Raw genomic sequence first — 26,207 nt, 5'->3', positions numbered from 1 at the left:
ATAGTACCAGATCATGTATAAGTATTTAGCAACCATTCATCCAAGTAATACTTGTAAGAGTTGCTGGGGTAGGGGTTAATGCTACAGCCTCTCCCAAGATTATTATGAAGTGTCTGGTACCACCTTTTTTTTACATGAATCCGTGTATTTATCGTATGATTCAGTGCTCCCTAAGGCCTTTTAAGTGCATCTTTATAGATATCATTCAGTTCAATTTGCCAAAAAACCTATTATTCTTTATAAACACATCTAGAATATTCTGGAAGGACGGACTTTATTGTGATTGTCAATAGATTGTTGTCATTAACAGAATTATATACATATGCTAAATTATATATCAAATCGAGAAATTGAAGTAATAAATATCTAGCAACAAATAGTAAGAGTCTGTGGAAATGTTGGCGTAAATAATTAATGCCTCTAATTACCATAACTGCAATTGGCACATTAGTTAACACTAAAAATCATTCCAATTCAAATGAAAATAACAATTATTATCCAGTGATGCAAATTCATTCCCTATTCATTTTTATGTAATTTATTTTAATTAATGGTGCTTGTAAATTACACAGATAATTACCTCTTGTTAGTTTCACTACCCAAATTTACAAAACTCTGGCATATAAGACAACAAATGTGTACTTAATTTATGTAATCTGGCGAAGCATGATGTGTATACTTTGAACTAATGTTAGCAACAAAATTCATAAAATCACTAATTCAAAATTAAACTAAAATCAAAATCATTGTTGAAATCAGATTGTAAATTAATTTTCACATAAAAGACCAAAGATGATAATAATAAAAAATAATACCTTATTCTACATTATATATTATAATCTGTACAAATGTAACAGCAGTTACGTCAGATGAAACTGTTTTTAACTGGTACTTACGTTTTGTAATAAATTAACAATGTAGCAATTGTTAAAAATTGTATTTAAAGTGAAGTCAGTGGTCAGTCAGTCAGTCAGTGTGTTTAGATTACCTCGGGAGTCTGTGCAGTTTGGTTGTCAACTAATATCAAAAAATAATTTTGTGAAGCTTGAAACTTTTGTGATGTTCTTTTCAGTCATCAATGAACCAGGCAAATGCAAAGTTAAAAAAAAAAAAAAAAAAAAAAAAAAAAAAAAAAAAAAAAAAAAAAAAAAACAGGAGCGTTACATCTTCCTTTTAGAAACAGATGTGGTAGGATTCCCATGGGACATCCTTGCAGTCCACCCATACTTTCAGAAAGTTGGATCTCAGTGGGTGCACTGTCTATGACTCAGTCACTGTGATTACAGAACAGCAGGTAACTATGAAAAAGTACACAAAATGACATTTCAGGACAGAAGCTTTGGCTTCCAGCAACAATAACAGGCAGTAAACAACCAGATCTACCTGAGTTAACACCCTTGATTCCAAGTACATGGTTCTCTTGATGAGCTGATAATATTACAGAATGGATTCATTAGCACAGAACAGTTGTTGCAGCATATTTAGCAATACTGCAGCCAGTACCAGTGTCAGATCTCCTAACTCCCTCCCTCATTTTTTGTGGGATCAATGTCTAGCCTGGATGATTGTTATTCAGGTAGGGAGTTGTAACTTCACATTTACTGGTGAGGTCATCTCTGCCACTTTCCCTTTGGAACTTCCTTCACTGTGGTCATCACTTGTATGGGTTCTGTCCACCATTCGCAGAAAACTGTCTGTCAAACCTATCCCCAATCGATTGCATTCCAAGCCAATGGATCAATCACAAGTTTTGACCAAACTAATGGAACACCATACACTGAAAGGTGGATGGTATAGGTATTAAAAAAAATAGTGTGCAAGGTGTATATAGTGGTACTGTGCAAGTTGGTACAGAAAAAATGTAGTTAAAATAAAAGCACTTTCTTTTCAGTAGTTCAAGATATTCAGCAGCAGCCTGAAATTGAGAAGAACAAATTCCTCAGAAGGGAAAGAACTGTTGCAGTGTCAGTCTTACACAGGCAACAGCAGAGAAGATGGGCCAGGCAATTCCATAGTTTTGTGGTTGTGTACTGCAGTAATGCTGACATTATGTTCTGCAATGCAGTGTTGAAACTTAGCAGTGGGCTGGATTGCTATATACTGTAACATAAAGCAATATTTTACAGCCAGCTGCACAGGGGAGCAGAGAACCTGTCACAATTCGGCAAGCCATGGCAAGTATATATGCCACCATTTCAGCAATTAGCTTCATTCCATTGGCACAATGGATTTATTTGGCATAGTCTCTGCACTAGACATGAGTCAGATGTGCAACTAAGCAACTAAAGCTTCACTGAGCAGCACTATCAACTAGATGAAGCTCCTTGTCTATGTGCCATCAGCAATCGCTGATGGTTCCAGGCTTTGAAGTTGTCTACTGAGGTGAGGCCTCTCACTGATTGCCATCACCAGAAACTCCTGGGTCCATCCTAGGATGTCTACATATCTACCATTAGTTGTCGGTGGAGTACACTATTTCAGCCACAACATTGCAGGGCCACAATCTCTGCCAACCACTGTTGTGCTGTTCCAGCATTCTGGTGCCTCAGTGGACTCATCTGTTGCTGCTAACCAAGGTCAGAATCTGAGCCACATCTATTCACCAACTGCATGAGAAACTTTGAATAAAATGGAGTGTTTTATTGAAGCAGCAGTATTGACTCTGTGCTCTCATCAATACTTGAAGATCACATACCACCAACCTTCTGCACATGTCATTCTTGGCCCATATGAGATCATCCTGCAGTACTGGTGTCAGTGTAGATGTCAATAAAAACATGATACCATCACAGTATTTTGGAAATTTGATTACATTAATAACATGAAGACTATCTGCAGATCAAAGGATAAATAAATGTGGCCTGAATTACCACACATAGTCTCCCAATATTTTGTAACAGAGGTAAATTTTGTAATATTTCAATACGTAAAATTTTAACAGGAGATCAAATCATACTGTTAACAATGGTTGAGTGCCTTTACTTGTTGACAGTTCCTTAATACAATAGCATTCTTAGTTCAGGAGGAGTCTTATGGCTATATTACCAAATAGTTAAAGGAAAATGACAGATAAGTTAGCTTTCTAACATAATAGAATCTTGTAAAACTGTGTGGAATAAATTTAAGATGATGTGAAACTATTTCAATGAAAACTTTCAAAGATAAGTGTTCTTCGTCTCTTTCTCTCACTACTACCTCTCTCTGTCCCTTGCTATCTCTCTCTCTCTCTCTCTCTCTCTCTCTCTCTCTCTCTCTCTCTCCCTGGCTCTCTTCCCCCCTGTCAATCCAATAAAAGGTTTTACAAAGTAACTTCCCCTCCAGGCAAATATTTTGTTATAAAACATAAGGGGTGATCAAACACTTCTCATTTGAGGGCATTGCTGCATTGTATATGCAATGTAGTGTGACGCCAATGCAGATATATAAGCACCAATATGTAGGGAAGTGATATATGTGGCATTCGTGTCTTTCCAAGGTGAGTGTGGTAAATGCATAAATATGAACTTTGGCAGTGTTATTACCAAATGTGTCCAAACAGGGCTAACACAATGTGATTATTTTCTTGGTTGTCAAAGGACTAACACTGGTAGAAATTCACTGGAGAATAAAGAATGTGTATGGCAGCATGGCTGTTGAAAACCATCATCCAAGAAAACTGGGAGAATGAGTGTTGCTTCTTCAGGATAATGCATGTCCCCATATTTCAAATAATGTAACACAGTAGTTACACATACTGACAAGAGAGACACTCAAGCAGCTGCCATAAGTTCTGACATCTCCTCATGTGATTATCATGCATACAGTTCCTTCACAAATGCCTTGAAGGGTCAATGACTGCTGTCTGACAAAAATGGTCAGCAGGCTGTTATAGACTTCTTCACACAGCAGGACATAGTGTTTTATGAAATTGGTGTCTTCACTCTAGTGTATCATTTGGACAATTGCCTCAATGCTCAGGATGATTTAGCCTGGTTTACATACGATTCTGGACTGTATGGTCTCAGAGTGGAAACTTTTTGATTGCTCCCTATATGAAACTGTTATCAAAAATAAATTTTGTTTCTAGGAGAGAAAGGCTACATATAATACTGGTGGACATTGTAGTAGAAAACAAACTTGTACTAAACTTCTACGATCTCACTAAAAGAATTCTGAGTTGAGTCAGCTGAGTGAGGTGGCGCAGTGGTAAGACACTGGGCCCATAATTCAGACCATAATTCTGGTCATCCATGTTTTGCTTTTTTGGATTTTCCCTAAATCATTTAAAGCAAATTTGGGATGGTTCCTTTGAACTTAGATGTCTAACATACTTCCCCTTTGTTTCCCAATCCCAGCTTATGCTCTATCTCTAATGTCCTCATCAGATATGGCATGTTTACTACTTATATCCATATTTGATTTGGCAAATCCAATCTTGTAGTCTGCAGACAAGGTACTGATGGTATTAGAGGTTATGCTCTTCTGTTGCTTACTTCATATCTGTGTAACACAAGACAGAGAGTAACCATCTACTGAAATGTAGGTAATTCTGTAAGGTAAATTAGGATACATCGCTATTCACTTCACAGGGGAGACAAACAGCCACAGCTGTAGGATATTATTATGCTATTGGATGAAGTCCTATACAGATGCAAACACACATACTCATGCATTATAACACAGAACTTGCGAACAATGGCCACTATCATCTCCTGCACTAAGAACATGTGCTTCTGAGTTGTGTGTGAATGTGTGTGTGTGTGTGTGTCCACATATCGTGAAGGACTTAATACAGTAGCTTAATAATATCCTAGTCCACTTTTAAATATGACTGTCTGTCACTCAGTGTCTCCTTTATGTGGTGAATGGCAACATATTGTAATTCATATTGTTGTAATTTTATCCTGGATTTTACATTGTTCAAATACAGGATATTGTGAGAGCTTCTAACCATAGGATATGAATTCTACAGGCAGAAACTTTGGAGTCACTGATTTATTGGGTGTTTTGTTTCACCTTTACTATGTAACTTAGCTTCAGTATAGTCTTGCAACCAACTTCTGCTAATACATCTGAACTTGTGCCCATGATTGTATTACTAAAGTCACGCAATTTCATTCTCTTAGCCTACCAAAGTTATTCTGCATACCCAATCATATGGACTTGCTAGAATTTTATCACTCTAAATACCATAATGCAAGTGTCTGTCAGTGTTCTACTTTATATCCTGTTCTGCTCCTAAACTATGTTAATGATTCATCCAATAATATAAACATTCTATTGCTTTCATTTGCAGATGATATGTTTGTATTTCTAAATAAACAAGATACAAAGAAACTACATGACTACTTCTTCATAACACTCATTACTGATGAAACAATGTTCCTCTTGAATGGGTTATATCTGAAAATCTTCAAAACTTTTATGGTACTGTTGTGGACAACACAGTCGTGCAGCCAAGAATTAAAAACTAAATTATAAAAATAACCAAGACAGGTAGAAGTGGACTTTCATGAGTTCCTATGAGTAACTGTAGACAAGAATTGAACTGAACTTTAACTAAAGCACACATGTTGCATTACTAGCAATTTTTGAAATGCAACAATTATGCAAATTAATTGACATGACACTACATGGAAAATGACGTGGCACTGCAGTCTGAATAACTATAAATATATTATATCCTGATTTGGCTAATCTCACATAGAACTATGTAAGATAGAATTGTGGGGAACTAAGGGTTGTTTATTTAACAGTTTGTTGTCCCCAAGTCCATTCAAATATTGCTGGTTTCAGTTTACGAAAAATTCATTTTTAGTTATGTTCTTGTTACAAAGTATCTGAACAGTTCAGGAGTTATACGGTTAACACACATGAAAGAAGGCTACTTAGCTATTAAAATAATAAACTTTTGTAATGGAGATATACTTGAAAATGGATTGTTTGCAATTCAGAACTAGTAATATCTGATTAGACATTGCAATCCAAGATTGGTAAATAAAATTTAGTTACTGATACAATGGCAACAGTTCTCTTCATGACATAAAAACCTAACTCTTGTGCAAATGTGTATTACATATAGATGAAAATCATGTAATGCATTTTAAAAAATCTCAAATCATTAATGTTTCCCTTATTGCAATAATATGAAACAGTAGTGTATTTGTACAATGAGGAGTGTTTTGGGTCAGTCACAGGCTTTTAAAAGTCATTACAGTAGCCAAATTCAATGTGGTTTTAGGAGGTTCCATATAATTATCTAATCAGTTGCTAGCATTTAGTTACAATTCATTCAAACTGTTAAAAAAGTAGCTTCAGACATGCATTTTGCTCAATTCTCATTGAAAATTAAACAAAACAATAGAAACTTGAGGTAGCAATATCAACAATGTAAGAAAAGACAGCTTGCTACTTACTGTAAAGAAGACACATCAAGTTGCAGACAGGTACAATTTAAAGACAATCATATGTAGCTTTCGGCCACAGCCTTTGTCAATAAAAGAGGCACACAAATGCACCATTCTGGTGTGTGTGTGTGTGTGTGTGTGTGTGTGTGTGTGTGTGTGTGTGTGTGTGTGTGTCTTACTGAAAAAGGCAGTGGCCAAAAACTATATGTGAGAGTTTTTTTAAATTGTGTCTGTCTGCAACTTGACGGGTCTTCCTTACTACATTGTTGAACATTAAATAATTTATGTAACATAAAATACAAAAAAATAAAGCAATAAATCCCTTCATCAACACATGTTAAAGTCTGCAATAAAATAAATTCTTATGAGTAGCATGACAAAAAAATAAATGTTTTCTAAAGTTTATTTCACTTTGAAGGGAGTTAATATTGCATTCCTTCTCGTTACTTTTGTTGCTAGCCAACAGGTTTTTCTCAACCATTCTGTTTTTTTTTTCTAACTTTCAGTGTTATACTAACATTATTGGTAAATGAGTAAAAATATTCTTGTTTCAATGATGAGAAGCATAAAAATTTTAAATCACTGAAATTACTAATGAAATAAACATACCACTTTGGTATCAAAGTAATTCATCTTAAAACCCTTCAAATACAATACATTTTCTGCATATTCTGCCAGTTTTGTTACTTATGGCTCAATAGATTCTAAAACTACTTGAAACACTTATATAAAAAATGGAAATTTTAGAATGTTGCCTTCTCTTTGACAATTTTTTGTGGATACCTGTGCACTGGGAAAATAGTGGTAGAATAGATAACTACAGAGCGTCCATAACTAGGGGTGCAAAGTCAATAAGTCATTTTTTATTTCTTATGTTATGGCTATTTGTACCATAGTTCAATTGAAAAGAACTCAGGATACTGTGTTCTCTGATAGAGAATTAATATGTCAGACATGCATATTCCCTACTTTTAACTCAGCTCTATGATAAAATATCCTATCTTAAAGTCCCAATGTCACCCAACATTATTCTCTAGCTTCCATATCATAGTTACTTCAGTCAATCTTCCTTATCTCTTATCTCTCTTACTTCACAGCCTTGCTTTTCTTTTCCATTTTTAATTTATTTTTATTGCCATTCTGAAGTTCAGTTAAGTAATTATATAAAAGAAAAGTGTCCAAGTTACCAAAATGATACATTTACAGGAAAATATATGTATGTTATCAGTGACAGAAATGTGTATATCAAATGGGTATAGCAAAATTTGACAAATTAAGAGAAATATGAAACAAAAGGAATGGGCACGGCATGGTTATTGTAAGCAAAACATCATGTTATATCTCAAATATGACACTCATTTAAGCCAAAAACTCATGCAGAAAGACTGCATAAATGAAGCCATCACAGTGTTGATATGTAAGATCATATATCTGAAATATGAAACAATATCTACACATCTACATATACCGTATATTCTGCAAGCCCATGTGAAGCTCGTAGTCTGGGCTTCTTAAAATTGTGCCACATTTAATGTTCCTTCCCAGTCTAATTATAAATGGGTTTCAGGAATCTGAATACCTAAGATCCTCTGTGCAACCTGTAACTAGGTCAATCTTATCCTTAAATTTTCTGTTGGATCAATACAGAAGGAGCTGAAGTATATGTCTAGATTCATTGTTCAATACGGGTTCCTAAAACTAAATAAGAAGTCGAGTGCTTTCCCAATAGCTGGGCTGAGACGCGGGCTGAAGTTTGTGTTAGGCAGCTGTGTCAGCCACAATACTGAGGTGTTGTACTGGATAACACATCTGTCTCATAAGTAGAAGACCTGGGTTCAACTGCTAACCATGACAAATTTCAACTCATTACTTCAGCCTCTCTTCTCACTGTAAATAGGAAGTGTTTCACAGGATTATTGGCATCTATCTTTAAGCTATATTTGAGTTCAGATTTTTCAGCATTTCTATGATACTTTTTTGTGTGTCAGAAAACCTATGACTTCTTTGAATATGTTCATTGTCATCTGTTTGTCCTATGGGTATAGATTCCAAACACCAGAGCAGTTCATTAAGATGCAGTGCACAAGTGTCCTCTGAACAGTGTTCTTTGATGGCTGACTTCATTTTTTCATTTTCCGAATATTCTGTCAATGAACCAAAGCCTTAACTTATCTTACCCGTTGTGATAACTGTGTGACCATTTCATTTGATACTCATACAAATTTTATATCCAAATATTTGAGTGAGTTTACTCTCAGTCCCATTGTCACTCATTGATATGGTAGTTACAGAATACTGATTTTCTGCATATTGTGAAGGGTACAAAGTTAAATTTCTGTACATTTAAAGCAGTGCTAGACTTCATTTAGGCTGGGTGTGCAGGCCACTTGTGGGCCGTGGCTCAGCCTGTCTTCGCTTTTATCATTCTGCGTGGGAGTGCTCTGTTCAGTGTGAAATTTCATTTGGTATTGTGATGTGGTATTTTTTGGTTGGCACAACACTCTTCAATCTGACACAATTGTGGCATCAGTACTGTTTACCCTTTTCTATTTGTTTGTAGTATGAAGGACGTTCACAGGTGCAATTGGATATTTGCACAAAAAGAGGCAGCCTAGTGAACTATTATCACAAGCCTTTAAAATGAGTGGGAATGAGGGAAGAGGATGATGAGGATTCTCAGCATCTATTACGGAGTTGCATAAGCAACAGGTACTGCGAACTAACTATTAATTCATATTACAAGACCTACAGATGAAAGGATAATTATATAAATGCAGGAAATGAAGCAGTAAAAGGAATACAAATGTTTAAAAAATCAGATTGACAGGAAGTGTAATATAGCTAAGCAGGAAGATAAGTGTAAGGAGTTAAAAGCATACTGATAGATACTACCTACAAGAAAATTAAAGAGGCGTTTGGGGAAAAAAGATGCAGCCATATGTATATCAAGAGCACAGATGGAAAACCAGTCCTAAGCAAAGAAGGGAAAGCAGAAAGATTGAAGGAGTATATACTGCATCTATACAAACCATATGAACTTGATGGCAATGTTATAGAAATTGAAGTGGACATGGATGAGGATGAGATAAGAGATATGATACAGTGAGATGGGTCTGACACAGCTCTGAAAGATAAGTTGAAATAAGGCCCCTGGAGTAGACAATATTCCGTCAGAACTTGGTTCAAATGGCTCTGAGCACTATGGGACACAACTGCTGTGGTCATCAGTCCCCTAGAACTTAGAACTACTTAAACCTAACTAACCTAAGGCCATCACACACACCCATGCCCGAGGCAGTATTCGAACCTGCGATCGTAGCAGCAGCGCGGCTCTGGACTGGAGCGCCTAGAATCGCATGGCCACCGCGGCCTGGTTTCTGTCAGACCTACTGAGAGCATTAGGAGAGCCAGCCATGACAAAACTCTTCCATCTGGTGTGCATAATGTATAAGAGAGGCGAAATCTCCTCAGACTTAAAGAAGAATGTAATAATTCCAATTCAAAAGAAAGCAGTTGCTGACAGGTATGAAAACTGCCGAACTATCAGTTTAATAAGTCATGATTGCAAAATACTAACACAAAGTCCTTAAAGAAGTATGTAAAAACTGACAGAAGCCAACTTTTTGGTAGATCAGTTTGGGTACCAGAGAAATGTAGAAACATATGAGGCAGTACTGGCCCTACGACTTATCTTAGAAGGTAGGTTAAGGGAAGGCAAACCTATGTTTGTAGCATTTGTAGACATAGAGAAAGCTTTTGACAATGTTGACTAGAGCACTCTCTGTGGAATTCTGAAGTTAACAAGGGTAAAATGAAGGGAGTGAAAGACTATTTACAAATTGTACAGAAACCAAATGTCAGTATAAGAGTTGAGGGGTATGAAAGGGAAGCAGTGTTCGAGAAGAGAATGAGACAGGGTTGTAGCCTATATGCACTTTGTTCTACATTTGTATGCATGCAGAAAGTGAAGCAATGAGTGGTATGAATAGTAAAATTTGTGAAGTCACATGCATTATTCCACTTTCAGTTGCAACAGTGATTGATGGAATTGAACAGAGTATGGAGACCTTACATACTACTGCAAAGTAGATCAGTTAAGTCAAGGGGAACATCTGAAACAATTCTCTGTTTAAAAACTGCTATTGTCAAATTTATGAAGGAAAAAGTAATGCAGGAATGGAAAATGAAACATCTAGAATTGACTGTTGACTTCACATTTTAAGTGGGCTTGACTGTACAGTTATCACAGAAAGACACTGCAGGGAGCAAAATAACTTATTTCTGATCTCATGGGGATACACTTAACAAGATAATCACATTATAGAAGGGACACTTTCTGACAAGCACAGTCCAGTTCCTGAAGATTCCTGCTGTTAAAAGAAAGACAAGGTTTGAAGAATTCACTGTTTCATTGAGAGAATTACAGGGACACACTGTCAGTCTCACATCTGTTTCTGAGCAATTTATGAGACCATTTTCTGTTTCAGTTGAAAGCTCCCCTGGTAGCATGCCGCGACAGCGTGGACGTGAACCGTATGTGCAGTTGACGGACTTTGAGCGAGGGCGTATAGTGGGCATGCGGGAGGCCGGGTGGGCATACCGCCGAATTGCTCAACACGTGGGGCGTGAGGTCTCCACAGTACATCGATGTTGTCGCCAGTGGTCGGCGGAAGGTGCACGTGCCCATCGACCTGGGACCGGACCACAGCGACGCACGGATGCACGCCAAGACCGTAGGATCCTACGCAGTGCCATAGGGGACCGCACCGCCACTTCCCAGCAAATTAGGGACACTGTTGCTCCTGGGGTATCGGCGAGGACCATTCACAACTGTCTCCATGAAGCTGGGCTACGGTCCCGCACACCGTTAGGCCGTCTTCCGCTCACGCCCCAACATCGTGCAGTCCGCCTCCAGTGGTGTCGCGACAGGCGTGAATGGAGGGACGAATGGAGACGTGTCGTTTTCAGCGATGAGAGTCGCTTCTGTCTTGGTGCCAATGATGGTTGTATGCGTGTTTGGCGCCGTGCAGGTGAGCGCCACAATCAGGACGCATACGACCGAGGCACACAGGGCCAACACCCGGCATCATGGTGTGGGGAACGATCTCCTACACTGACCGTACACCACTGGTGATCGTCGAGGGGACACTGAATAGTGCACGGTACATCCAAACCATCATCGAACCCATAATTCTACCATTCCTAGACCGGCAAGGGAACTTGCTGTTCCAACAGGGCAATGCACGTCCGCATGTATCCCGTGCCACCCAATGTGCTCTAGAAGGTGTAAGTCAACTACCCTGGCCAGCAAGATCTCCGGATCTGTCCCCCATTGAGCATGTTTGGGACTGGATGAAGCGTCGTCTCACGTGGTCTGCACGTCCAGCACGAACGCTGGTCCAACTGAGGCACCAGGTGGAAATGGCATGGCAAGCCATTCCACAGGACTACATCCAGCATCTATACGATCGTCTCCATGGGAGAATAGCAGCCTGCATTGCTGCGAAAGGTGGATATACGCTGTACTAGTGCCGACATTGTGCATGCTCTGTTGCCTGTGTCTATGTGCCTGTGGTTCTGTCAGTGTGATCATGTGATGTATCTGACCCCAGGAATGTGTCAATAAAGTTTCCCTTCCTGGGACAATGAATTCACGGTGTTCTTATTTCAATTTCCAGGAGTGTAATTGACCTGCAAGGTAATCCCCATTTTAATCATAAATCCTTTTGTGTTAAAACTATCCAGGATGTCAGGGTTAACAGTGCTGACGCCACAATTCTTATGGAGTCAAGGGAGTTGTGCTGACTGAAAAACACAAAACTGCAATACTAAATGAAACGTTATGCTGTACAGTGTTCTTCCAGGAAGGAATCAGCAAAGCCAAGACATTCTGAGCTGAGGCCTTGACACCTGGTCTGCATGAAGTTTGGCACACTGTGACTGACCGTGCTTTCAATGTGCAGAAATATAATTTTGTGCACTTCACAATATGCAGGAAATCAGTATTCTGTAACTACAATATTGATGAGTGACAATGGGACTGAGTGTAAACTCATACAAATACTTGGTTGGAAAAATTTGTATGGGTCTCGAATGGAATGCTCACATAGTTGCCACAACAGGTAAAAGCAGGTTAAGACTTTGATTCATTAACAGAATATTGGGAAGATGGAGTCAGCCTGCAAAGAAGACTGCTTAGGAAACTCTTGTGTGCCATGTCTTAATATATTGCTCTGGTGATTGGAATTTATACCCAATAGGACAAACAGATGATACTGAACATATTCAAAGACATGTAACATGATTGGTCACAGGTTTTCTGACTCATGTAAGAATATCATGGAAATGCTGAAAATCTGATTTCACAGGTAACTTGATAATAGATACCAATAATCACATGAAACATTTCTTGTTTAATTTTAGGAACTAATATTGATCAAATAATCTAGAAGCATACTTCAGCTCCTTCTGTATTTATCCAACAGAAAATGGAAGAATGAGCTTGGCCTAGTTACAGGGTGCACAAAGGGTTTTAAGCATTCATTCTTCCATAGCCCATTCATGACAAGAATGGGAAGAAATATTAACTTGTGGTACAATTTTAAGTAGCCCGAACCATGAAATTCATATAAATTTGCAGAATATGTATGTAGATGTGAAGTTATTGTTTCAGGTATCAGGTATATGATCTAGTGTATTAACACAGTTGTTCATGCAATCTTTCTGCATGAGTTTTTGGTCTAAACAAGTGTCATATTCAAGATATACCCTAATGTTTTACTTACAATGACAGTGCATATAGCTATTCTGATTCACCATCTTATATGTAAAGTATAAAATTCCCTTTGCTTCACATTTCTCTTGACTTGTCTGCTTTTGATAAACACATTTGCATCACTTTCAGTATTATGCTCATGACATACACATATTTCTTCAGTAAATATTTTGAGAACTTGTCCATTTTTCATTTATATCACTAATTAACTGAGCTGCTAGCTCCCAAAAACTCAGACACTTTTGTTTTTTGTCACTGGTTAACTGAATCAGTTCAGCTTACAAGAAAAATATCACATCTAAGTTCTGTAAAATGTGGTAATGGCTGGATGCATTATTAAACATTTTAAATGAATACTTGAGTTTGATTCACAGGATTAATGCAGAGTCTATCAAAAAAGACCTTGAAATCATGCATAAAAGGCACATTAAAGCTCAATTGCATAATAAAAACGTAGTCCCACCAAACTGAATATTCTCATCCTTACACAGAATACTGATGTTGTTGTTGTGGTCTTCAGTCCTGAGACTGGTTTGATGCAGCTCTCCATGCTACTCTATCCTGTGCAAGCTTCTTCATCTCCCAGTACTTACTGCAACCTACATCCTTCTGAATCTGATTAGTGTTTTCATCTCTTGGTCTCCCTCTACGATTTTTACCCTTCTCCCCAATTCCATTCAATAGCTCCTCATTAGTTATGTGATCCACCCATCTAATCTTCAGCATTCTTCTGTAGAACCACATTTCAAAAGCTTCTATTCTCTTCTTGTCTAAACTATTTATCATCCATGTTTCACTTCCATACATGGCTACACACCATACAAATACTTTAGGAAACGACTTCCTGACACATAAATCTATACTCGATGTTAACAAATTTTTCTTCTTCAGAAACGCTTTCCTTGCCATTGCCAGTCTACATTTTATATCCTCTCTACTTCAACCATCATCAGTTATTTTGCTCCCCAAATAGCAAAACCCATTTACTACTTTAAGCGTCTCATTTCCTAATCTAATTCCCGCAGCATCACCCGATTTAATTAGACTACATTCCATTATCCTCATTTTGCTTTTGTTGATGTTCATCTTATATCCTCCTTTCAAGACACTGTCCCTGCTCTTCCAGGTCCTTTTCTGTCTCTGACAGAATTACAGTGTCATTGGCGAACCTCAAAGTTTTTATTTCTTCTTCATGGATTTTAATACCTACTCCGAATTTTTCTTTTGTTTCCTTTACTGCTTGCTCAATATACAGATTGAATAACATCTGGGAGAGGCTACAACCCTGTCTCACTCCCTTCCAAACCACTGCTTCCCTTTCATTCCCCTCGACTCTTATAACTGCCATCTGGTTTCTGTACAAAGTGTAAATAGCCTTTGGCTCCCTGTATTTTACCCCTGCCACGTTTATAATTTGAAAGAGAGTATTCCGGTTAACATTGTCAAAAGCTTTCTCTAAGTATACAAATGCTAGAAATGTAGGTTTGCCTTTTCTTAATCTTTCTTCTAAGAAAAGTCGTTAAGTCAGTATTGCCTCACGTGTTCCAATGCAGAATAATACTGACTACTAAAAACTTTCCAAAACTCCATGTGTTTCACTGCACAATGACCATAAAGAAAGCTTTCAGTTAATTATGTATACATAGTCACTGTTTAGGATAAAAAACTTCCAAATCCATGGAATTTTTTTTATTTAATATGAAAAAGAACAAGATTAAGCAGGAAGTAATGAATAAAGTTCAAAAGTTTTTCCTGGTTACTGTTTTTATCCATTATTTTTCATTCTACGCTGCAGTTAAAATTTTTGCATCATTATCTTTGGTGTATTGTTTCTCAGTTCATTATGAGGCACTGTATTTTGGCGCTGACCTCCTGTTCTGGTGTTCTGTTCATTTTCTTGTACATCAAAGGAACATTATATGATTACTACAATGTTATTACCCATTTCTCCTTATTCGCTGACATCCTGAACTCCCTACTTTCCAATGAATGTCCTCATCCAATAGTTTTTTTATTAACTAATATATTGATTATACAAGCCTACAAAATAGTTTTGATTACTTTTTCAATGGTAATATCTTCTTCTTATGGTTTCTAGGCTCTGGATTTGCGTACCTGACCCCATTTTTCTGTCATGTACAGTTTTGTCAAAATTATATCACTATAAATTGAAAATTGGTGAAGCAAATGTAATTAGAATGAAAAGTAATTAAATTTTCCAACATAACCAAAAGTTTTATTGGGGTATGAACATAAAAATTCCTCTTTATTATATAGGAACAAAGCCTCCTCTAGCTTACATTTTCTTTCTCTCTTCTTTATAAAGTGTATAACAGAAATTGTTCTGCAATGAACTGGCCAGTGTAAATCTTGGTAAAGAGACCAATGATAGTCTGCCATTACACTGGTTTCCAGAAAGTTTGTACTATCTTTCCATTATTTTGGTGTTTTTCTTGTTACCCACTAACATTGCCCAAATCCTTAAAGGGAGAAAAATAAAATTGACTGTTTGAAAAGCGAATTGTGAGACTCATAAAAAAGCTGAATTTCTTTATCTTTTCCATCATGTTGGCTACAATAGAAATATAGTATTTGTTCCTTTGTTGCCTAAGAATTTAAACTGCTTCCTTGATTGATACTGAACTCTGCCTGTCACATTCATGTTCCATTCAAAGCTGGAATTGTACATCATTGTTTTAAAAATACAGATTTGACAAACATGACTTGTTTTGATTTGGCTTCTGTTAGCTGAGAAACAATCACAGATGTATTTGAAATACACTCTGTCCTTGGGTAAGGCATTCACAAACAATTTCATTAGGCCCAACTTCATTTGTTGAGGAAGGAACAGAATTTATTTTGGGTTCATGCAGTACATGAAAAAATTTAGTCCTTTCCAGTTTATTTTACTTTTATAATGTTTCTTCGTATGTTGAGGGAAGGAAAAATGTATTACCACTGTGCAACAAAGAATTATTTTAGAAGAGTCTATAAAGTTTCTGCTACTTCTTGTTATATTCAATTGCATATTTGTTCATCAGAGCAAACTACCTGAGTACTGTGTGAAATCTCTGTCTTCTTTGAAGCATTGAAAAAACATCTGCCCTCATGTTCTGTACACATAAAATTTTGTTCTGTTGTTAATAAGTTCTTTTCATTCTGCTCAGGATCAAGTACTTCAACATTTTCATTCATTGGGCTTAAAAACCTAACTGAATTATTTGGCCAAGTTTGAGTAAAGAACTTTCTTTTAAACTGTCCTCTGATATTTCTAAAACAGAAACTAATAACATATGTAACAAATACTTTCAGGACAACTTTTACATCAACAACTAGTCATTATAATAAACACATGCAGTAAACAGTAGCAAAAATTAGCTTATATTGTAACTAAAATAACAGTTTCAGATAAAGAAGGAAATCCAAACAGCCAGTCACAGTGGTTGTGATATGCACTAACAGTGCAACCACAGATGTCAAAATTTCAACTTCATGTTATTAATAGAAATAGTAAATGAAGTATGTATCATAGGAATTTCTAAAATAGGTTCATTTTTAATTAATGAGTGTTAATTTTAAAAACAGAGTGGGTGAAATGACTTTTTGTTATCATACTATGTTTCAAAACACTAAAAACCACAGTTACACACAATTTTCATTGACAATGATTTCTCACTATTAGCTTTTATTATTTTTAACATTGCTTCTTATTTGCTCCAAACTGCCATTCTAGGGATTTAGATACTTCTCTTGTTATTATGATGTCTCTCTTCACACATTTTGTGCTTTTATTATATCAGAATATTATTATCCTTTCATAACTTTAATCTCAGGTCTATTTTCCAGGCTGAAGTTAATCTAAAACTCCTCCCACTTATTCTCCTTAACAATAATATCCTATACTTCTAGTTTAATTCTAAATGTGCTTCCACCAGAAACCTACAATTCTCTCCTGCAAACATAGCCTGAACAATTTCTAAAAATCTCTGAAATATGAGCACCATCTTTAAAACCTAATATTACCAAGAATCATAAGGTTCAGGAAAATTATAGTGTCCTATATTGCTTTTCAAATGTTCTTTCCACTTTTAAAGACAGAATAAATGGAATTGACAGTAAGGCATTATAGGCCATGAGACCCCCATCTAGGGTTGTTTGGCCAACTGGTGCAACCCTGTCTAGTTGGAAAATTTGCAAGTCTTTGTGATAAAGATGATATAAAATGATTAGGACAATGGAAACACCAAGTGACCCAGTAACAAATATTTCTGACATAGTCCAAAAATGAACCCATAGCTCCACAATGTAGAGGAAGCGATGTGAACATCTAGACCAAGCGTTGCAGTTTCTACTAAAGATTATTTTGGTACAGTCCTGACAAATTATATTTAATTTAATCTGGAGTTAGTTTTTCGTTTCTGTTGCCATTTGCTGAGTATAATTATTTTCTGTCCATGTTTTATGTGGCTTGTGATTAATTTTTTGGGTCATTTTCTTTATAGATATAGTTTTATTGAACACATAGTATCTAATTAAGAATAGAAAGTAAACATATAAGTAGTTTTCCTGAAGCACAGAGACACATAGGTTCAAAAAATGGTTCAAATGGCTCTGAGCACTATGGGACTTAACTTCTGAGGTCATCAGTCCCCTAGAACTTAGAACTACTTAAACCTAAGTAACCTAAGGACATCACACACATCCATGGCTGAGGCAGAAGTCGAACCTGCGACCGTAGCGGTCACGCGGTTCCAGACTGAAGCGCCTAGAACCACTTGGCCACTACGGCTGGCCAACACATAGGTTATTGACTGTCATTCATGCATTCAGATTTTCAGATAAGGATGTGGAAGGCAATTCTCCTTCCACTATATACTGCTTTCTACAGAGATTATTCATTGTTATCTGGCATAACAGTTATATACCAACAAAATAAATGGGTCTAAATCACAATAGCATACAGATTTGTAGCTGGAATAACATATTTATTAAGCAATTTTGCTGAATACATGATGACTGCAACACTAATTTTGCCCAGTGGTGCACTCACAGTGTCAGGTAGGAAAATCAGGAACCATCTGCTTTAAGCTTGCGACCCTCCAATCCTTTGTAAGACTCAGTGCCCCTATCAACTTGCATCCACTCCTGTCAATATAACCACTCACCCCACTTAAATTACACTTCAGGTACAATGCAGTCAGCAGGGTCAATGAAACCACGCAGGTGTGTGTGTATGCATATGCTGTATGCATAAGTGTTTTCTATAATACTTAAGAGTGCAGAAATACATCACCCAAAAGCTTAGCAATGTTTCAGTCTCATTTATATGACTATCAACCACTCAATGCCTCAACTACACAGTGAGCTGTTACTTCAAATTAAACTGATTATCTAGACTTGAAAATTAAAAATTCATGTCAATAGTAATGTAAGAAAAAACTCCCATTGTAAACTGGGCTCCATTCTTACAGCATGAAAATTATTGTCTTCTCTGTTTATTATAAATATACTGATTTAAATATTAAGCAAAAAGCATTGTAGACATGCAACAGCTACTTAATACAACTAAGAGATCAGCTGATTTGCCTCATGTAAGAAATGTTCTGCTGATTTCTTTATACTCATTTTATAATTTTTTTATTAAGGAGATTATTATAGCACTTTAACTGTCAACACAATATATAGAGCCAGTTTAGCGCAGGTACTAACTACTTCTTGCAAATAATACACTGGAAAGCCAGAGACAGGTACTGGTGGAAGCAAAGCTCAGAGGACAGGTCATGAGTCATGCTTGTGTAACTTGCTCAGTTGAGCACTTGCCCACAAAAGGCAAAGAACCTAGGTTTGAGTCCCAATTCAACACATAAATTTAACCTGCCAAGAAGTTTCAGCTCATTTAAGTGTTCCAACACTTGAAGGTTCTGCCTTAAGATATGATCTACATAAAATATAGTATGAACAGAAAAAAGAACCAATGAAACAACTAGTCAGTAAGTGAAAAGCAATTGTAGGAGCAACTTCATACCTACATTTGGCAAACTGTAAGGATTATATGGGTGAAATAAAACTTTCAGTGTTGTATTCTTTTAGAACTTGCAAAAATACAAAGGAGTTACAGGTTGTTTGGGTCCTCACTCCACAAAAGATCAAATATTGTATGTTTATGTAATTTTCTCTCCCTTTCTGAAAGGAATAGTTTTTTTGCACCTAACAGTGAGAAGTGAAACAGCAGTTATATGATCACTTACACCATTATGCTTAATGCATGGTCACTGATCAAAGTAAAGAAAGATAAAGAGTGACATACTGTTGGTGCTGTACTTTCTTTGTGGTCTAAAAGTGATTCATTATCTTAGACAACAAAATGGAATGTATTGGCTCATGATCATTTAAAACCTTATATGCTGTCAAAAATCCAGCAAGAACTATATAATCTGTATGATGATAGCATTTTGCACTCTTTACTCTTAAAAAATCATTTACTGTCTATATTTTTCTTTGGCTTGGAGACAAATTATTTAAGTAGGAGTGCTTCTCCCTTGTAGTGAATATGAAAATTATATTTTTCATGTCTGAGAGGAATCCTTCTAAAGATGTGCTGCAATCTCACTACAAAAACTGTATCATATTGTGCAGTATCCACATTAATTCAACCAAAATCGCCCTGCATTGGATTGCTGCTGCCTGCAATTTCACTACGAAGGAAAGCATTCTCAGTGACGAATCTGATAACAAGATGCAAAAGCTGGGTTTCAGGCCACCAGTTATTGCTGAAAGTAAAGGGACAATGGAATTACTGAAGAAAATATTCTATAAAATTATAGCATTAAAATAGTTTTGTATGAGACTGGACACATTTTTTCTGTCAGCTAAGAGTAGTTATCCCTAAAAAAAAATTTAAAAAAATGAAGGGAGAACTTCTGTACAATGACGTTGGATCTACTTTGATGTTTTCTATGTACAGCTGTGTACTTGGTGACATGAGTAACACTTTACAGGACCATCATCAAAGCAAATAGTTTACAAGCTGTAACCAACTTATGAAGCTGAATATCTATTTGGACCGGAGCTCATTACAATAGTAAACACACACCATTGACCAGTAGATCATTTTATAACCAATTATGACCTCATTATTTCAGCAGACAGTATAAATGACCACCACTCATATCATTTAGATCACAGTTAAGTGTGATAACTAAATAGAAAATCAAAACAAAGAAAAATGTAAGAACAAAAGAGAATACTTTCTGCAGACAGTGTTTATATATTTTGATATAGTTTAAATCAAGATACCAGGAATCTGTAATTACTACCTTTCTTTTCAACTATAAATTAAATGTGTTCTTAGAAGTTGTGATCAAGCACATAAACAGTGCCACATCATTAAAAAAGTTAATGTCTTTAAAAATCAGTATTTCAAAGTGTAACCTATGCTGCTAGATGTTAAAACAAAAGAACTGAATGAAAAATTGAAAACATTTGTATCCTGCACATACCTCCTAACTTTTAAGTTGGAAATTTTGCTAACCAGTAAACATAATTGTCTCTTTGTGTTATATTACTAGCCATCAAAATAAAAAATAAATTAATAAAGAAAATAATCAGGCCAAGAATAACTGAAATATTAAATAAAAGATGGTATTAATTAGCAATATAGAGTCAGATGTTGCCATGGCACTATGGGATGAGATGTGCTTTTTCTACTTTGGAGCTTCAGCTATCCTGGTTTTCCAAGTTGCCTTGAGCTTAACTTTCTTTGTTACTGTGGTTTCTACTAACATCAGTAGTAATATCATTAGAGATAAAGTAGTTAATCTGTGAACAGGGTGTCAGCTCCTGTAAATATTTTCTATAAGTTTTGTAAAATTTTCAGCATCTACTATAAGGAAATTATTATATTTTGTTTTATTTTCCATTTCCTGTAGTACTTCATGCAGTGATAGCAAACTTTTGCTGCATATCTAGGAAAAACAACTCTGTTGTAATATTTATATGGCATGTGCATTGTGGAGCATTGGTGCAGAAGTTTTGAACTAGGTAGCATTAATATTCATCCATTTAAGTTGGCAAGCCAATATTGTAGAAAAAATACCAAAAATGGAGGAGTATGTATATTTACCAAACCAAGTATCAGCTATAAAAGAAGGTGTGAAGCTGAATCATTGAGTGTGGAAAATTATTTTGAAGCTGCAGCTGTGCAGTTGAATGAAATACAGGGAAAAGTCATAGTCATAGCAATATACAGACCACCTACTGGTGATGCAGACATATTCTTTAACCAATTAGAAATATTGCTTAACACTCTGTTCACTGGTAGAGCCACTGTAGTTGTGTGTGGGGACTTCAATATTAATCTTATGAGTGAAAGTAGGCTGAAAAACCAGTTCCTAAATCTTTTATGTAGTTTCAACCTGCTTCCACACATACACACACCCACAAGAATAAAAAATAATACAGTCAGTCTTATTGATAATATATTTTCAAATGTAGGACGCACAGAAGTTGAGGTAACAAATACTGATTTGGGATTATCAGACCACAATGTTCGTGTCCTCAAAATCCCTTCAAGGCCACTGAAAGAGAAAAAAACACACTTCATGTATAAAAGATATTTTTCTACAGAGAACTGTGTAGAATTCATAAATATGCTAACTAATGAGGCTTGGGCAGAAGTACTATCCCTAACAAATACAAATGATGCGTATAACACATTTTCTTCCATTTTCATGGGACATTTTGAAATGTGTTTTCCAAAAAAGCTGTCAAAAATCAGGTCACATGGCAATACAAAGCCAAGTTCTTGGATCACAGCTGGCATCAAAACTTCCTGTGGAACTCTAAAGAGACTAATTTCTAAAATGAAAACATCCACAGACCCACAATTCATAGAATATGTCAGGAATTACAAGAGGGTGTATAGAAAAGTAATTGCTACAGCAAAATTCATGAGTAATGATAGTTTTATAAGATGGTCTGAAAACAAATCAAAAGCCATATGGGGTATTGTGAAGACTGAAACGGGCAAGAGTTGTGAAAACCAGGACATTAGCCTCAAAAATTTAAAAAATGTCAATATTAATAAACAAGATTTGCCAAATTATATTAACAATTATTTCATAAATGCAACAACTTCATTAAGCTTACAATTTACAAACAAAGAAAAACCTGAATATCCAAAAACAGCTTGTAGGATGAGGGTAGAACCAACAAATGAGGGCGAAGTGTTGAAAGTGATACAAAGCTTGAAACCCAAAATGTTGGCTGGCATAGATGAGGTGCCTGTGTCAATCATAAAAAGGACAGCACCACAAATTGCAAAGCCCTTTGCACACATAGCGAATTTATGATTCAGTGAAGGAGCTTTTCCAGAAAGGCTGAAAATTTCAAAAGTGAAGCCATTATTTAAAAACGGCGAAAATTATAAGGTAGAAAACTATCGCCCGTATCTCTCCTCCCAACATTTTCAAAAATATTAGAAAAACTGATGAAGCACTGAATCAACACATATCTAAATGACCATAATTTACTTAACAGAAATCAGCACGGCTTCCAAGCACGTAAAAATACCGAAACAGCAGTAATGTGCTACACTGAACAAATAATCAAAAATCTAGAAAAAGATTATAGTGTAGTAGGAATAAATTTAGACCTCTTCAAAGCTTTTGACACTGTGAACCAGGACATTCTCTTAGAAAAATTGGAATTGTTGGGTATACGTGGGATAGGAAAAAAATGGTTGGAATCATAACTAAAAAACAGAACACAGGTTGTAGGACTGACATCAAGTTACTCCAACCACAAAATAAATTCAGTATCAGAGGCAAAAAATGTAGAAATAGGAGTACCACAAGGCAGCATCCTAGGGCCCATATTGTTCCTTGTCTATATAAATGATTTTCACACCTCAGGTGATGCAGCCAAAGCAATAATATTTGCAGATGATACTAGTGTGATAATAAGTGCACCAAAACAATTGCTACCAACGACTGCTGATAAAGTACTAAATTACATCCACTCTTGGCTCAATGCAAACAGGTTGACATTGAATGTAAATAAAACAAATTATATGCAGTTTGGGAAAAGCTGTCAAAATGTAAATCTCGATCTGGTGTGGGGTGACAAAGCCTTAGACAGAGTGACATCCACAAAATTGCTGGGGATTCATGTGGATGAAAACTTAAATTTTAATGACCACATAATAAAACTTGCACAGAAACTTAATTCAGCCTGTTTTGCTCTCAGAATTATTGCAAATGTTTGTACCTTAGAGGGTGCCAGAATGGCTTATTTTGTCTATTTTCAATCTCTTGCCACATACGGAATAATATTTTGGGGTTCCACAACAGGGTGCCTAAAACTAATTTTTTTGTTGCAGAAGAGGGCCATCTGAATAATAACTCACAGTCATTCACAGACACACTGCAAACCAATATTCAAAAAGCTTACAATACTTACTATACCACCATTATACATATACAAATGTGTATTGTATGTCAGGACCCACATTGCAGATTTTCAGACAAATGCCAACTTTCATAACTACAATACCCATAATAGCGCAGCACTCCATACTCAGCGAACAAAAAGAACGAATACACAAAGTCATGTGAGCAATATCGGTGCAAAACTGTACAACGCACTGCCAGTCAACATCAGGCAGTTAGAAGATGATAACAAATTTAAAACAGAATTTTAAAAAATTCTAGTAGAACAATGTTTTTATTGTGTAAATGACTATGTAGGTCAATAAATTTTTTCTAATGATATTTATAAAGGCAAAATGGAAAATACTTGATATGTACCCAATCATTCATTACCTAATCATTCATTACATCAACATACTTAAAGGACAGCTGTTGTGTGATGTAAATATATTCTTAAGCAGTGTTGTGTATATAAGGACTTGCCGTTTAGGGAGGACAAAACTAAAGCCTTATGAAAAACAGACTATGCATTTAAAATAACAAGCAGGGATGTATATAGGCTATATTACTTTCATTGTATTATTATTAACCTCATTCTATTATTTTGTTTTGTATTTTTTTTACGTATATATTGTTTGTGTCTATTTCTTTGAAATGGCTTGACAACATCCATACAATATTTATTGTCAATGGACGGATAAATAAAATAAAATAATAACATAAATAAATAATAAAATTTATGTTCAATGAGTTGTCATTTACAAAACATGGAATATGTACCAAGTAACTGCAGAAAAGTTCTGAGTTATTCCAGTTCAATTGCACAAAAAAGACATGAGAACATACTTTTAAAAAGTAGTTATCAACACTAGAAGAGCATTCCTTGCTGGACTAGCATTCCTTGCTGGACTAGCATCCTGGCAGAAAAGAGATCACAGAGAAACCATTGAGATATAGCTTAGGAGATTGCATCCAGAAGTAATCTCTTATTCTGTATAATGGTGGGTGCTGTTTTAAATTTCATAGCAAATTAAAAGTGTGTGCTGAGCTGTGTCTTGAACCTGGAATCTTATCATTTATGATTAATACTTTAACCAATTGAAATACTCAGCCATGACTCACAAACTGTCCTTGTGGATTTACTTCTCTCGGTACATCAGCCTTACTTTCCAAGTTTGACAGACATTCTCTGGCATTTATTGCTGGACTAGCACTTTTGGAAACAAGAATATTCCAGAGAAATGGATTAGCCATAACCTAGAGTAGTGTTTTCAAAATAAGTCATTCACTCTCCAGTGGTGTGTGTGCATTGTTTTCTAATTTCCATGAAGAATGCTATTACCATCTGAGCTAGTCAAAACAGTGCAGATTCTGGAACAGAGTGAAAGATTCATTTAGGAAAGAATGCTCTAAGGCATGGTTAAGCACCTGCTACACAGTACTGTTTCTTCCAGGAGTGCTATCACAGCAGAGTGAGCAGGAGACCTTCTGTGAAGTTTGTAAAAAGTGCAAGAGAGGTACTCACAGAAATAAAACGGTGATGAGTGGTCATGAGTTGTAACCAGATATCAGAAACATTGTTCACAAATGGTAAGGTTCAGAGATCAGTTCCCAGTATAGCACATAGTTTTAACCTGTCAGGGAGTTCCAAAGAAGGAAATCTGCAATTATAACCTCAGCACCTGAAAGAACCTGAACACCTCTCGGAAGTATATACACTAAAGCTCTTTCATCTCCACTGATCACTTGTTAAGAAACTTGTTCTCTATGTGATATGTAACTGCACCAGCTGTATCCATAAGTTTGAAACTGGTGCTCCATACTAAAATTACCAAATTTGTACCATCATTTTTAGTTTTTAAATGTATTAATAATAAAATGTAATTCCATAGACGCAGACATAATTTGATGTTTTCCGCATGTAGCCTGATGTACACACATATCTATATTACTGACACACTATTTCCAAAATTAGACTTCACTAATACATATTTCAGATACATTTAATTTGATTTATTTTTGAGACCATTCATTGAACATTAGTATTCCTTTGAGAAATATTAGTCACAACTTTTCACTGATGTCACAAACTTCAGGATACAACCTATATATAAAAATTCCCCTGCTTCTCCTACTGTAAACTGCATATTTTAAATAATAAAAGAGTTAAATTTAGCAACTTGCCATATAGTCAGGGACTGTGCAGCTGATTGGCTCATAAAAACACTGAAAAAGTAGATCAGCTATCTGATGATGTCATTCGTCAGGTTAACTAGTACAGAATACACTTATCCTAATTAAACATGCATGTGACTTTCCAGGCTAATTATATTGTACAAAAGTTGAGCTGTAGTGTTGGTACAATGTAACCAGCCTTGACTAAGTAACTATACTAGAGTTTTGTGTGTACATGAATTCTGTTATAGTTAGCTCCAAAGAAGAACAATATTTAAAATCTTAGGAACATTTTAAGCCTCGTCTCAGCTATACAATGAAGTGTTACTTTTATTCCCTCTATTATTTAAATTTCACCTAGAACTTTCTATTCCCATACATACACCAATTATGTAAAAACTACACAGTTGTAAAACACCAGAAATGAAATATGTACTGGTAAAT

General features: G+C 36.0%; 1 protein-coding gene across 1 annotated transcript in view; it reads right to left on the bottom strand.

Moving 5' to 3' along the window:
- LOC126248390 (calcium-dependent secretion activator-like) overlaps positions 1 to 26,207 on the bottom strand; it is a 1,500,396-nt gene that overhangs the window by 306,909 nt on the left and 1,167,280 nt on the right. The window lies entirely within an intron of this gene.

This window comes from Schistocerca nitens, chromosome 3, assembly GCF_023898315.1.
Source record: "Schistocerca nitens isolate TAMUIC-IGC-003100 chromosome 3, iqSchNite1.1, whole genome shotgun sequence".
NCBI lineage: Eukaryota > Metazoa > Arthropoda > Insecta > Orthoptera > Acrididae > Schistocerca > Schistocerca nitens.
Note: the sequence above shows the minus strand (reverse complement) of the source record. Positions and strands in the feature narration are given on the sequence as shown.